Consider the following 15,461-nt stretch of genomic DNA (forward strand, 5'->3'; position numbering starts at 1 on the left):
TCAACTACAGGTGAGAACTGAACTGGTCGACAAAACAACAAATGAGCTCAAATAAGGCAAACAATGTGAAGTAGTTGGTCTTGGGTAAAGTATGGATGGGCAATAGCATATCACGATAGTTGAAATCTATCGATGACCTTGTGCACTGTAGATAGTGTGTATCCCTTTTTCGTCGTATGACTGAACCTCAAAACATCTTTCAGTTGCTTAAAACTAGGTCCACAGACGCAGCTAATGTGGTGCCACAGCTTGTAGCTTTCCGTAGTGGCGTAGTGAGCTACCGTTCATACAGGACGCCATATATTCTGCGTAGTTGCACAGCTTTCAATATGACGTATTGTGAGGCGGCGAAGAAGTTGTCGAATGAATTGTTTGAATGTTCATTTCACGTAACAGACTATTGCCGATGCAACATATGTGGGACGGCGAAGAAGTCGTTGTTTAATGTTGAATGAAAGTTGAACATTGCCACCTTAAATCACGCGAGCCTGGCAACTAATTTGGTGGCCAGTCAGAAAGCGAAGGGAAACTTACTGACCTTAGTTCCCAGTCTGCACGGCCACATTCCTGTACAGCCCAGCTAAACGAAAAATATCCATAGTTCTTCACGGGATTAGGGCTGCTTCAATAAAATTTAAAGTTCCAAACAAGATTTTATTATCTTAAAGGCTCACACAAATTACTCGAAACTTCTGAAAATGCTAAAGACATTAAATATTGTTAATTCAGCCAATCGTTTAATAGTTCAGAGGCGACTTCTACAGCAAGTTCCTCCCGAATAGTTCATTACTCTAACTAACGGTGCTCTATTAATAGTTCGCAATAATGTTAAAAAAAAAGATTAATGCTCGCCTTAAAAGTGGAGTTAGTCACCACTTGCCACGCGGAATTATACTTCACACGGACGGCACAATAACAGTTTGTTACCGAAGTCTAAACGATCCAGGACGGTGTACAGTCCTCGCGATTTTCAATGTCCGTTTACATTGCTAAGTACGCGCATGTCACAGCCCGCTATGACGTCACCCGAGGCGAGGCGCGATCGGACGTTAAACTCGCGTGGACTAGGCGTTGGTCTAATGCGGAGTGAGCTTCCTACTGCCTCTGCCGCTCTTTTTATATAGCTCCGGCGCGTACCGCCAAGAGAGCATCTGTTCTTTCCGTTCCTATGCAGATGCCTGCAGCCTCCAAATGATCGCTATCTCAGGCACATAATCTTAAATATCACATTTAATAATAGCTTTACAAACTTCTCAATTTTTGTATACATACATCTGAGCAGTACAGAAGCACGTAGAAAATCTCAGCCCGCTAAAATTAAAACTTTACTCTCTAGAATTTTTACAATGGAACTAACGGTAGATTGTTACCTCTGAACCATAGCTTTATCAAGACTTGTATCAGCTGTTAATTATGCTACAAGACTAAAACTTGGTGTAGCTTTGTTAATTGTCCTATCTGATCATTGGTCTTAAAGAATTTGTTTTATCATTAAAATTTAAAGTACTTAATCTATAATGCTTATGTATCTTTTACTCACAAAAGTAGTTTTTACTAAATTACTAAAAAAAACTAGAAGAGGTAACTGATTGTGGTATTTCCATTATTATTATTAGGGTGAACTGAAGCATCGTACCAATTTTCAATATTGTAGCTCTATTATTTCGCGCCTCTGATTTTTCCGAAAAACGCGGATTCTGGAGTCAATTTTAGTTTTATGGTTTTGGAAACCAGCACCACTCATTAATGACTTCTTACTGCACCTTCTCACCAAATTTTGGCTTCCTCGCGTCATTATTTAGCGCCTCCTATTTTTCTTTCAAAACGTGAATTTTACGTAAACTACTAATTTTATAACATTAAGATTTGTTACCTGAAACATTATTACATAGAACTATACTTTAACCAAGTTTTACACACAAATCTTAATTTTTACTTTTATGTTAAATGTGGTGCAATACTATATGCAGGCGCGTTACGATGACGTGACGCTACTAGCAGTGAACTAGGGTAAGTCCCGTGCACTCGCTCGCCTCTGTATCTTATACATGATACAGCGCTTGCTTTGCTTCATCACCCCCTTTTTAATTTTCGTGAAAATCTATTTTTGAACAAAATTAAATTTCTAAAAGAACAAACAAGCGATGGATTACTTTAGTATACCTCTTTCAACTTAAGTTGCTTCTTCTTAGGAAATTCCTTATTACTACATACACAAAATAACCATACTCATATACACATAGAAAACCTAGTACAGAAGACATTCACAAATTATTTACATACATTTACATGGAAATATAAATTTTTCAATGGTTACAAAATAGTTATTTTTTTTTCTTTAAAATCAGTCTCTTCCTGAAAAAGAAAATACACACGACTTTTATCACTGCAACGCACTCACATTTTTCTTTTACTATAATACTCGGCACTGTGGTGGGTGTCCTATTGTAACACTCATTTAATTTCACTGATTGACAAAATTGTGGGAGGAAATTGTATTCACTGTGGTTTGCGTCTCTACTTTCAATCTCCCTACCGCTTGTTGTCAGTCATTCATGCAGCCTGCATGTCCCTGAGAAACAGACAATACAGTCTAAGTTTCTGTTTTCAACTTATATCTAAGGTAGGACAAAGTACATTTTATAGTTTATATTCTGGCACTATTTTACTAATTGTGAAGTTGTCAGAAAGACATTTAGCACTAAGTCGTATCTGATACAATAGCTCCTACTTTCTTCTTTCATAAATAATCTTTTAGGTTCCTAAATAGTGAAAATTCTTTTAGCAAATTAATATATTAAGATCTTGCTTCAACTTAGAAAATTGAGTAACCTTTTAGTTTTAATGTACTCTGGCTTAATTATCGTATGGATTAGTTCATCAAAGAAGTTATTTGCTGACCAGCACTTTGCTTTATTGTATGAATTACTAAAGAAATTAGTTATTTTCAGTATACCGATTCCAAATTTCTGCATTTTCCAATATTTGTGTGTTTCTGTTGTCTGTTTAACTATTTATTTGCCTCAAGCAAGATTTAGCGTTTTTCACCATTTCACGAGACGTGAGGGAATTATTCTTTAATCCTACATTATTTACTTCAATTTACTTACTTCACTTCTTCACCTCATTCATTTTCTCCCTTTTCTTCCAGATTCAAAATACTTCATTTCTCCACTTCTTTCTCCCTTTTCCTTTTGTCAGCCTATTGACGTCCTGTTTCTATATATTTGGTGCGATCCTCACACCACTTTCACACATCTCCATTTATTTAATTCTAAAACGCCATTGCTTGCCTCTATGAGCATTACCTTCTTACGCTGTTTTCCTTCAGACAACCTTATTTCTAGCAACATACTACCTTCTGCATAATCTCATGGATTATTCATATTCATACCGTACTTCGTATACTGCAAAGTGTCTCTCTTAGTTGTAGTTTCTAACCCTTTACAATTACATGAAATATTTTAATTTATTTATTTTAGCCATGTTTGCCTCTTATTGGTACTCAGACTTTTGTTTTGCCATTCACTAGGTAGATCCTTACTAAGAATACTTAAAACCTAATAGCATATATACAACATGAAGACATATGTGATTCTTACCTGTTATGATAGACCAGAAGAAGGGAATGAAACTTGAAAAGGAAATAAAGTTTCACCCAGCTGGGACTGCACGGTACGCCAAACCGTGTATCCGCCAAAGAGTGGCAGACTCCCTACAGTAATTAATTACTGTTAATTTTAAATTCCTTTAGATCCACAATATTTCTTAGACCTAGTTCTCTCTTACTCTTTGGATATTCCAAACGATAGGCATTTGCATGAGGTTTATTGTATTCACTAATTGCTTGCTCTATGACACCCCATGCCAACATACGTTTAATTTCATTTCGCACTGCTTGTTTCCTTGCAACATGTATTGGATAAGGCTTCTTAAAAAATACCTTCCCAGGCTTGATATTCAAATGGCATTCATAACCTTTAACTTCACCAGGTGCGTTTGAGAATACATTACTATGCTTAGTTAACACACTCTTTAACTCTGATCTTTGTTCGTCAGCAATTTGCTTTGTTGATTGTACCTTTTCCTCTATTTCCTTTAGGATGTGTCTCTCTTCAACCTTAGCACTTTCCTCATTCTCACTGAAAACCAAATTTTCCTGCAAGTATCCTTTATTCTTTATTACTCTAATAGGCAGTTCCCAAGTTTCATTACTACCGCCTATATGACTTCCTATAAAAGACTCTCTTATCACTTTAGAGTCAGGTAAAGTTAAAATTAAGTTGTTCTGATCAAAATTGATCTTTCCCTGGTACTTTGATAAGAAATCAGTACCAATCAACATATCAACACTTAAGCCTAGCACAATCAAACAAGGATGATCTATTACTACGTCATTTATACCAATGGGTATCAAAGCTTCGTGTTGAACTGGTCTAGAGACTTTTCCAGTAGCACCTATAATCTTTAAGCCACTTACTTTCATAACTGTTAACTTCTCTTTATTGGGTATGGTGTCAAAAAATGTTTGTGATAAAGCACTTGCTTCACTGCCACTGTCAAGCAGACAACGCACAGTGACTCCTGATATGTTTACTTTGATAACAGGGTGAGTTATTTTACTTTGAACAGGTTGCTCACACACCTCGTCTAATAAATCTCGTTCTATGTTCTTCCAGCTAAAGTAATTCTGATCAGTTGCAATTACATTTACATTTACATCCTGGGGCTCATCATGCTCTATAATCTTAGCTGCTTTCTCTAATCTGTCCACTAACTTTAAATCGAAGCATCTGACGACTTTTTCTACTTTTGTTTGCTGCACATCAGCCAAACTATCCTCTACCTCTGAGCAACTGCGTCCCTGCGCAATATTGCTGTTCATAAGAATGTCGTCACCTTCAACCATTTGTGGCACGTTTACACAGCTACTAGATTCTTTCACCTCGTTACTATTTCTACCCCCTTCATTCATCATTTCCTCCTCTCTAAAGTTTTGCAGTACTGATTCTACTTCTGCTACTTCTACTTCAGCTTTTAGATTGCCATTTTCATCGAAGATGTAAGCTTTTACTTCATCATTATTCCCATCAGACTCAAACCCATTATCTATTTCTTCCCCATTATCTACCTTGAGTTCCTGTTCTTCCTTGACCCATTTTTCTAGTGTATCCAAAACACTATCCACTATTTTGTGAGAGTGGCTTAACACATCACTGATATTATCTGTATTTATTTCGTCATCCATGTTGTCTGTCTGTGTATGCTGGCTGATTGTCTGTGTTTCCGTTACTGGCTGTGTTACTGTTACCGCCTGGTGAGCGCCAGTTTCCTCATAGACGGGATTTAGTTTCCCACACGCGGCCTGTTGTGTTCATCTGTGACACCACTAGATATAGTAGCATCATGACTCCCTTCTTGTCTTAATGGCATAGTATTTACTTCTCCACTTTCGTCATAGTAGTTGTTACGAAAGCGTGGTGAGTATCTACCCCCTCTTCCTCTGCCACGGCTTTGGTTTCGATAGTTTGTTTTGGTGTGCCTAACTTCCATATTTCTAACGTTCACGTTTCCATTATTTTGTACGTGATTGTTAGAAGATTTGTTATTCTGCTGCACCTGCTCCTCAGCAGCAGCTACTCTTTCCACTCTTTCCAGATATTCAATAAATTTGTCTATATTATCTCTAGGGGCGGAAATGATCCTCTTCTGCCAGTACCACGGCAGCTTACCTTCTAAACCCATAATGATCATATCTGGCTTCATCTTTTCTGTCAAATGTGACAGTCTTGAAACCCACTTCCTAGCGAAATCCTTTACTGATTCACGCCCTGGGAAAAACTTCTTACCACTCCAGAATTCCCTTAACACACCATTTTGTTTGTTATGTGACCAGTATTCGTTGAGAAATGCAGACTTAAATTCAGATGAAGTTTTACATTTGATCATTACATCCGCTGACCATCGCAAAGCATCACCTGACAAATGACTTCTTATAAATGAAATTTTTTCTCTTTCTGACCAAGTGTTGGGGAGAACATCCTCAAAGTCATTCCAAAATTCAAGAGGGTGAATGTACTTATCAGGATCAAAGCGCAAAAACTTTCGACACCCTATAAAAGCGGCGTCAACTGAAGTCACATGCTGTACAGTAGAATGACTAGAATTAACAGAGGTTACTCTATTTTCTAGGTTAGCAATGTTAGTATTTAATTCCTCTACTTGTGACTCTACTGCTTCTATCCTGGCAGAACATCTTTGTTCCACTGCACCACGAATTTCGGTACAGGTTTCTTGCACTTTCTCAATGTTTTTCTGACAAGTATCTACTTTAATTTGTACCTCTTTAACTTTGTCAGAGCAAAGTTTGGACTCGTTGCTCAATCTTTCGGACAACCTCACTTCCAAAAGTTCATCTGCCTCTTGATAATTTTTTTGAATTTGATCTATTTCACATTTGAAAGTACTATGCATTTTAGTTAACTGTTGCCCTACTTTTACTTGAATGTCATGATGAATAGCATCTATCTTATAATTCAAACTATTCCATTTTGATTGCAGTTCTTCTTTTAGTTCTTTATTACTATTTTCAATTTTAGCCTCAATTTTATTTTGGTTTGATTCGAGTTTGGCAAACAGTATTTGCATCCAATCCGGAGCTTCTACCTTGATACTTTGTATCTCTTGACTTGACTGAGCTGGAGATATATTGAGCTCAGTTTCACTACCTGACAAAGTTAGCAACTCTACTGGCTCCCTTTTGACTTCTATTTCACTTATTGATTGCATCCCTGCACTCTCATTTAAATTAAAGTCATAATTTACTGGTGACAAATTACGTTCTAGTTCAATATTTGAGGGATTAATGGAACCATCCTCATTAAACTCAATTCCTGATCCTGAGGATTCTTGGTCAGAGACCGGTTCCCTTCTGAAATGTACACTACTTTCCATATCTTTTAGTTTGTTAGCAGCAGTTAATAAATATTTTAAAAGTCTTTGACTTAACTTAAATGCTTGATTTCGACGAATGATGTCGTCGCGGTGTACCAGCAATCGTGATGCGACGCGTCGCGACGTATTGAAGACAGCAGCAGCAGCTGTAGCGTCGAGTACCGCCACAGGAATCGCCTACTGCAATAGCTCCAGGGGGGGGGGGGGGGGGGGGCAGCAAGGCACCGTTGACCGCTCGGCGCAGCCGGCAGCTGTCTCGCAGATCAGCGCAGCTCCGCGATGACGCACCTTCTTCCTTTAGTCTCAGCGCCGTCGGCAGCCGCGATCCAGCATCGTCGCCTTCCTCACCATCGTCACTAACCAACGTACAGCGGTAGACACTTATTGTTTATACACTACACCCGCCTTTACTGGTAACACTGTTCCCACACTAGTTCAATTCAGTGTCCTGTTATTGCCTACCGAGTTCGTTAATTTATACCAATCGCTTTCACACATCGAGCACTTTTATTTGCTTTTAATTCAGTTTTCCCGGCCGATAAGCACCATATGTGGGGCGGCGAAGAAGTTGTCGAATGAATTGTTTGAATGTTCATTTCACGTAACAGACTATTGCCGATGCAACATATGTGGGACGGCGAAGAAGTCGTTGTTTAATGTTGAATGAAAGTTGAACATTGCCACCTTAAATCACGCGAGCCTGGCAACTAATTTGGTGGCCAGTCAGAAAGCGAAGGGAAACTTACTGACCTTAGTTCCCAGTCTGCACGGCCACATTCCTGTACAGCCCAGCTAAACGAAAAATATCCATAGTTCTTCACGGGATTAGGGCTGCTTCAATAAAATTTAAAGTTCCAAACAAGATTTTATTATCTTAAAGGCTCACACAAATTACTCGAAACTTCTGAAAATGCTAAAGACATTAAATATTGTTAATTCAGCCAATCGTTTAATAGTTCAGAGGCGACTTCTACAGCAAGTTCCTCCCGAATAGTTCATTACTCTAACTAACGGTGCTCTATTAATAGTTCGCAATAATGTTAAAAAAAAAGATTAATGCTCGCCTTAAAAGTGGAGTTAGTCACCACTTGCCACGCGGAATTATACTTCACACGGACGGCACAATAACAGTTTGTTACCGAAGTCTAAACGATCCAGGACGGTGTACAGTCCTCGCGATTTTCAATGTCCGTTTACATTGCTAAGTACGCGCATGTCACAGCCCGCTATGACGTCACCCGAGGCGAGGCGCGATCGGACGTTAAACTCGCGTGGACTAGGCGTTGGTCTAATGCGGAGTGAGCTTCCTACTGCCTCTGCCGCTCTTTTTATATAGCTCCGGCGCGTACCGCCAAGAGAGCATCTGTTCTTTCCGTTCCTATGCAGATGCCTGCAGCCTCCAAATGATCGCTATCTCAGGCACATAATCTTAAATATCACATTTAATAATAGCTTTACAAACTTCTCAATTTTTGTATACATACATCTGAGCAGTACAGAAGCACGTAGAAAATCTCAGCCCGCTAAAATTAAAACTTTACTCTCTAGAATTTTTACAATGGAACTAACGGTAGATTGTTACCTCTGAACCATAGCTTTATCAAGACTTGTATCAGCTGTTAATTATGCTACAAGACTAAAACTTGATGTAGCTTTGTTAATTGTCCTATCTGATCATTGGTCTTAAAGAATTTGTTTTATCATTAAAATTTAAAGTACTTAATCTATAATGCTTATGTACCTTTTACTCACAAAAGTAGTTTTTACTAAATTACTAAAAAAAACTAGAAGAGGTAACTGATTGTGGTATTTCCATTATTATTATTAGGGTGAACTGAAGCATCGTACCAATTTTCAATATTGTAGCTCTATTATTTCGCGCCTCTGATTTTTCCGAAAAACGCGGATTCTGGAGTCAATTTTAGTTTTATGGTTTTGGAAACCAGCACCACTCATTAATGACTTCTTACTGCACCTTCTCACCAAATTTTGGCTTCCTCGCGTCATTATTTAGCGCCTCCTATTTTTCTTTCAAAACGTGAATTTTACGTAAACTACTAATTTTATAACATTAAGATTTGTTACCTGAAACATTATTACATAGAACTATACTTTAACCAAGTTTTACACACAAATCTTAATTTTTACTTTTATGTTAAATGTGGTGCAATACTATATGCAGGCGCGTTACGATGACGTGACGCTACTAGCAGTGAACTAGGGTAAGTCCCGTGCACTCGCTCGCCTCTGTATCTTATACATGATACAGCGCTTGCTTTGCTTCATCACCCCCTTTTTAATTTTCGTGAAAATCTATTTTTGAACAAAATTAAATTTCTAAAAGAACAAACAAGCGATGGATTACTTTAGTATACCTCTTTCAACTTAAGTTGCTTCTTCTTAGGAAATTCTTGGTCTCTCAAATCACGAAGTTCACACGACTCGCTTATTTGGCTACATACATTAAGTATATTTACCTAATTTACTTATTCATTAAAAAATCTTTTAGGATGGTTGGATACGTCATTGGTTTCCACCCACACACACACACACACACACACACACACACACACACACACAGTTGCAAAAAAATTAAGTTTTCTGTACCTGTAGTTTCAGAAGCTACGAAAATGTGCCTGCCGACCACTGATTTCCCTTTTTTTTAGTAACAAAAAGAAAACACACTGAAATCGAATGGAGTACATCAGCAATTACCCAACGATAACTGCGACAGGTTGCTCGTGATTCGAATTACTGCCACCAGGGAGCTGTGGTGAAAGGAAAGTGGCACCACAAAGTACAACCAAGTTGAACCTTTTGTGGCATGACAGTAGTTTTATCTCTTAAGTTGCGTCTCTAATAACTGGAAGTTTACACATGAAACTGCACGGCAACTGCAGTATTCCACTAACTGCGGCCATACTTTCGCTGCGTGTGTGTACTCGGCTTCACACGGTAACTAAGGTAACAGGGAGGGTCCGGACCCCCCGGATCACCCCCTTGGCTACATCCTCGAGTACAAACTCTGTTTGGAAAGGATACAGATCAAATTCAGCAGTCTCCTTTGCAAAGGAATTAACTGAATATTTGTTGTAAGTGATTAAAGGAACAACGAAAAAACTAAATGTGGTCGGGGATTTGTACTGCGGTCCTCCTGAATGTGAATCCGTTGTCTTACTAATGCTCCACCTCTCTCGATGGCTAGTCCTACCGTGACTGTGTGAAACAAGAGCGCCATGAGTTTTCACAAACCGTATTTAAGGAATATAAGTATGAATTGTTGCAGTGACTCGCTTCAAAAAGTTTTCCAGCTTTACACATCTGTTGGTAGCGTGTTCGCCCTGTTTCGGATACGAGTTCATTGTTTTAACGGTTGTGCTGGCTCATTTGGTTGGAGGCAGTGGATGCGTTGGCCAATGGCGAATTTTTAGGACTTTGCTTTGAGGTCTGTCGCTGATGAAGGAGAAAGTTGCATAGAGGATAAAGTGAAAGTGAAAAAAAGAGCCAACAAAGATTTGTAATCTGTTTTAATTTTATAAATAACGGAGCTGTGAACAAGAGCGGCGCTCTGTCTCTTATTATGATTACTATGATTGTTATGTTGAACTATGTCTGTTATGTGACGTCTACATACAGCAAGCTATGCACAAGTACTGGTACAGATGTATACAGCGGTACAGTACAATAAACATAGGTTTGACGAGATAGATTTATGTGAAAGAATTTGCCCTAATGAGCGTAGTGGTTCCCTTCCAGGTGATGTTTTGTTACGCAAAGCAGTCTACAGATCGAATGCTTCTGAATTTGTTTCATACTTGGATCCAGTTCCGAAATTTGTTTTTCATTTCAATTCAGTAGTTGCATTAACATCTTCGAGACTTGAGTAGCTATAATGCAACTAAGAGATTGCAGGAGAGAATGATTCAGAAAATTATTGGAATCAACCTGGTTACTGCGTGAGGATATTACAACAGAACAGTCCTTTCATCAGAATATATGTCAGATTGCAGAACCAGTGGCCTGGATATAAATTATTTCGGTGTGGAAGTGTATTACAACATTAATTCTTAAATAATAGTCATCTTAATAACGGCATGGAGTGAGCTGACGCCGTGGCAAGATACGTTCGGAAATACAGGGGCTCAATTTCCAATGAGGCCATAGCGATTTCTGTTTTCCGTGGTTTCCCTAAATTATTTAAGGCAAATGCTAGGATGGTTCCTTTGAAACTGGCACCGTCGGTTTCTTTTCCCATCCCTCTCCAGTTCAAGCTAATGCTCCGTCTATAATGACCTTCAAATCAACAGGACGTTAAATTGTAATTTTCCTTCCTTAATAGTAATCTGCTTTGCTCAAGTGTAGGCCTATTGTACAAATGAAACAATGCATATAAAGTAAAATATAATTATTTTTTAATAATACCGCAATAGTTTCTTAAATTAATTTTTGTATTTATAATGACGTATTGTCGTTCCAAATAAACATGTAAACAGTCTTGAGCAGAGGATTTTACTCACAGTAAGTTATATGGGCTACAAAATGGGAGATAAATACACTGGCTGAAATGGAAAATGATACATCATGAAGAACAAGTTCAATATTTATAAAACTGTGAGGAGATATTCATTATTAAATAATTACACTTTGATTTCATTCAGAACTAATGTCCACCATCAACATCAGTACGAGATGTGATCCTTACGGGCACGAAGACACTCTTATATTCGTTTTTGCGTGGAAACAAACAGATAGCTTCCGAACGTTGTTTTGAGGATTTTATTGCCATACCTGACACACATGATGTTTCAGCTCATGAAGATCAATGCTGGAGGCTGGCGTGAAAGTAAACGATTTCTCATTGCATCCCAAAAATGCTTTATGGGCGAGAAAGCGGGGTCTTGGCCGTGCTGGTCAAAGAATGGTACTGGAGTATCAGTTCGCTACTGTTCGGTCAGAGATAGGGATTAACACTATGAACGAGTAAGCAGGTAATTAAAGTTACTGCATAATGTTTTTACCCTGACATCAGCTGACTGATGTGCACCTGTGGAGTTAGTCAAGTAATGCGATTTCTGGAGCTCGGTGTCTCCTTAGCTTGGAATTTACGGAGGGATTTCTGCGTCTTGATAATATATAGCGATGTGGATATATTTACTAGCTGTCGGGCATGGTTCTTGATATTTCTAGGCAGAGGGATTTACATTTACACTATTGCCGTATGGAGTTTGGCCTATTAACTGGCGTATAGGGAACAGCCGAGCGACAGGTGATTTAAATATGACAGTTCTGAGGGCTGAAGGATGATTTTAATGATAATGAGCAAGATCAAACAGCTCATACCAGAGACATACTCGGTGGAACTGTTTTCAAATTCCTGATGGGCCTTTGAGATTTAAATCTTCTGTAGTGTCTCTTAAAGGAGCCGGTTTACAAATTAAATGTCAAAAAAACAGAGCCGACCGCTGTGGCCGAGCGGTTCTAGGCGCTTCAGTCTGGAACCGGGCGACCGCGACGGTCGCAGGTTCGAATCCTGCCTCGGCCATGTATGTGTGTGATGTCCTTAGGTTAGTTAGATTTAAGTAGTTCTACGTTCTAAGGGAACTGATGACCTCAAATGTCAAGTCCCATAGTGCTCAGAGCCATTTGAACCATTTGACCTCACCCGTATATCCAATGACACCCATTTGAAAGTCCAAACTGAAACATTTGAACAAGCAAACAGGTTTCAATATATTGGTTTCTAAACCGTCTCATGTAAAATAGGCAATTAAAATCTGGACTCGAAATGAAAAAAAAGTATTATACCCTGTCAATTGTCTTATAGAGTAGAAACATCTCCAGAAAAAGCAAAACACACGTCTATAAGTCATTTGTATAATCCCGATATTTACAACGCAAAATGTTTAAAATACTCTGTTCTGAAAAGCATGATGACGGGATAAACTACTTGACAAGGCAGGTAAATTCACCTTTACAGTGGCACGGCGACTGCAAGGAGTGGTCTGTTTCCACGACGACTTCCCGCACATTTACGGCACCGTTTGCGATGGTGCCTAGAGCATAGGGAGTGGACCAGCCACGAGTGGGGTGGCGTGCTCTTGGAGGATGGGAGTAGTTTCAGGCAGAGTGGTGATTCTGGACGTACCCTCATAAGGCGAGAGATGGGAACACGTAATGCGCCCAGGAACATGTCGTACATGTTCGTTTTGGTGGTTCAGGTGTTATGGGTTAGGGAGACATAATGTTGCATGGGCATACTGACCTCCAAATCCTTAAACATGATACACTCACCGGTCAATATTATCGTGACACTGCACTCCTCCCCCAAGTTCGTCTTTTTTTTCGATGAAAATGTGCGACCGCAACGAACTGCATAGGTGGAGGAGATCTTACAACGAGAGGATATTCGGCGAATGGGTTGGCCTGCCAATTCCCCTGACTTAAATCCCGTCTAGCATGTGTGGGATGCAATGGACTGACGTATCGCAACACGTCCATACGCCCTATCCGACCACCCAGCAGTTGTCAGCCACGTTGGTGGAGGCATGGAATGAACTACCAGAAGAACTCTTTATCAATCCTGTGGCAGCATGGTATCACGCAGCTGTTCGTGGTTATCACACACCCTATTAAGAACCATGTCTTACCTTTTGTAATGTTCATGGGACCATCTTAAATCACGGTGATATCAGTGTAATTATTATCACTGAAGAAAAGCGTCATTTCTTTTCGTCTGGTTGTGAATTCCTTTCATTCACTTTCTGTCCTATAATGTAGCAGTTCTTTCTATATATGGTCCAAGTTTCATGTTTTAACTTTTGCGTCATCATGTATTTGGAGCAGTGAAGGACCCTGCCTGTGGAAAACGGCAGATTTCAGAAAAGATCGAACTACGTAACCTATTCCAAGAAACTGACATCGTCGCAAATATGAAAGCTAAAACCGTTAAGTTGTCTGGTCGTGTAATGAGATCACATGAACATATATTTATGAAGATTGTGGTAGAAGAAGTTAAATCAGCAATAAAGAGCTTACGTAGCTTGTAAATGCTTTATAATAATAAGACTATAATAATGATAACTGTCTCTAGATCCCTTTAGGTAAATGACTGGATGCTTCCTTCAGCGTAATCATGGTCGATTTCCTTTAGTAACCTTGTCCCATCTATGCTCGGTTGCATCTTCTATAATGATCTCGCCGTGACTTGAATTTGAATTGTAACCTTCTTTCGTTTTCTTCCTTTTTTTTTAGCTACCACACACAAAGACCTGCTCTTCCTCTCTTTTGTTCTTTTCTTTCTGGGAGAGGTGAGTGGTTTCTGTCCCTTGATGAGGCAGCAGAATGCTAATAGGCGCAGCCGCAAAAGAGCACGGCCTATTGTCTTCTCTGGTGTTTCTGTGTGCCGTTAGTTGAAGTTTAACGACCGGAGGCAATTACCTTGGTTACAGAACGTTTGAAACAAAGCTTTCCTAAGAGGATCTCTGAAGGTTTATTTGCTATTGCCGTGTCTGAAGTTTCAGCGTATTTTTTCTGTAGTATCGGCACATAACTACTCTCCCTCAACTTCCAGTGTGAATACGGTGCCTCGCTTTCAGCCATCAGTACAAGTCAGATGTGAACATCGGGTAAAGAAAAAACAAGTAAACAATAGTATAATAAGATTAAAACTTATGGTGAATTAGTAAAGCTAATTATTTAGAAAGCGTATACAGGGTGTTACAAAAAGGTACGGCCAAAACTTTCACGAAACGTTCCTCACACACAGAGAAAGAAAATACGTTATGTGGACATGTGTCCGGAAACGCTTACTTTCCTTGTTATAGCTCATTTTGTTACTTCTCCTCAAATCGCATTAATCATGGGATGGAAACACACAGCGACAGAACGTACTAGCGTGACTTCACTTTGTTACAGGAAATGTTCAAAATGTCCTCCGTTAGCGAGGATACATGCATCCACCCTCCGTCGCATCGAACCCCTGATGCGCTGATGCAGTCCTGGAGAATGGCGTATTGTATCACAGCCGTCCACGATACGAGCACGAAGAGTATCTACATTTGGTACCGGGGTTGCGTAGACAAGAGCTTTCAAATGCCCCCATAATCGAAAGTCAAGAGGGTTGAGGTCAGGAGAGCGTGGAGGCCATGGAATTGGTCCGCCTCTACCAATCCATCGGTCACCGAATCTGGTGTTGAGAAGCGTACGAACACTTCGACTGAAATGTGCAGGAGCTCCATCGTGCATGAACCACTTGTTGTGTCGTACTTGTAAAGGCACATGTTCTAGCAGCACAGGTAGAGTATCCCGTACGAAATCATGATAACGTGCTCCATTGAGCGTAGGTGGAAGAACATGGGGCCCAATCAAGACATCACCAACAATGCCTGCCCAAACGTTCACAGAAAATCTGTGTTGATGACGTGATTGCACAATTGCGTGCGGATTCTCGTCAGCCCACACATGTTGATTGTGAAAATTTACAATTTGATCACGTTGGAATGACGAAA

Source organism: Schistocerca gregaria, chromosome X (assembly GCF_023897955.1).
Source record: "Schistocerca gregaria isolate iqSchGreg1 chromosome X, iqSchGreg1.2, whole genome shotgun sequence".
In the NCBI taxonomy this organism is placed as follows: domain Eukaryota; kingdom Metazoa; phylum Arthropoda; class Insecta; order Orthoptera; family Acrididae; genus Schistocerca; species Schistocerca gregaria.